The sequence below is a fragment of the Octopus bimaculoides genome, chromosome 23 (genome assembly GCF_001194135.2).
Source record: "Octopus bimaculoides isolate UCB-OBI-ISO-001 chromosome 23, ASM119413v2, whole genome shotgun sequence".
Lineage (NCBI taxonomy): Eukaryota > Metazoa > Mollusca > Cephalopoda > Octopoda > Octopodidae > Octopus > Octopus bimaculoides.
Window position 1 is genome coordinate 23,117,443 of NC_069003.1, and position 1,215 is coordinate 23,118,657.

The 1,215-nt window shown below is 42.4% G+C and overlaps 1 long non-coding RNA gene across 1 annotated transcript in view; it reads left to right on the plus strand.

Moving 5' to 3' along the window:
- The window catches only part of LOC128250610 (uncharacterized), a 199,425-nt gene that overhangs the window by 176,197 nt on the left and 22,013 nt on the right, over positions 1 to 1,215 (plus strand). The gene's annotated exons all lie outside the window — the stretch shown is intronic.

Genomic DNA, 1,215 nt, shown 5'->3' on the forward strand with positions numbered 1-1,215 from the left:
CGTCTCCCGTTACTTTCTGAGTTCAAATTCCGCCGAGGTCGACTTTGCCTTTCATCCTTTCGGGGTTGATAAATTAAGTACCAGTTACGCACTGGGGTCGATGTAATCGACTTAATCCGTTCGTCTGTTCTTGTTTGTTCCCTCTATGTTTAGCCCCTTGTGGGCAATAACGAAATAGGTATTTCGTCTCCCGTTACTTTCTGAGTTCAAATTCCGCCGAGGTCGACTTTGCCTTTCATCCTTTCAGGGTCAATTAAATAAGTACTGGTTACGCATTGGGGTCGATATAATCGACTTAATCCGTTTGTCTGTCCTTGTTTGTCCCCTCTGTGTTTAGCCCCTTGTGGGCGGTAAAGAAATAAGAAAGCTACTCTGACAACACTTGTAATCAGAATATAATATCAACCATCTTGCAGTTCTTATCATTGAAATCTGCTGTGGCGACGCGACCGAGCGAGTGGCAAAAGTGTTACACAAGCTTTTGTCACTTAAAATTAATGACGTACAGATGTCTCACCATCATATCATTTGTATTTTATAAAGCTCGATTGTGATAATACGTGACAAAAGGTTATATCTGTGCGCATGCAAGAGTAAAAGTAAATCTGATAAGGCTGAATGTGAGATGGCTATCATCTGACAGTATGACGTAACATGAGGTAGCTTGCTTGCTTGCTTACCAACCACATGGTTCCGGGTTTAGTTCCATTGCATGGCTCCTTGGACAAGTGTCTTCTATAGCTTCGGACCGACCAAAGCCTTGTGAATGGATTTGGTAGACGGAAACTGAAAGAAGCTCGTCGTTTATATACCTGTGTGTGTGTTTCTGTGTCTGTCTTTGTCCCCCACCCTGACCAGCGCTTGGCAACCGATGCTGGTAACTCCTTGTAACATAGCGGTTCGGCGAAAGGGCCAGATAGAATAAGTACTTGGTTTACAAAGAATAAGTCCTGGGGTCGATTTGTTCGACTAAAGGCGGTGCTCCAGCATGGCCGCAGTCAAATGACTGAAACAAATAAGAGACTAAAAGAATATAGTAGCTCACTTTCGATTTATTTGCCATGAAACCACCCCAGGAGGGTATTTTCAAGTCAAAGGAAAGATGGAGACGCATTGTGCAACAAAATGGTTCATATTTGGTTGATTAAAAATGTAATGGCATGTATTTATTGACGTTTTTCTTTCCTTTAAAAATCGGCATGAACTTTCCAGACA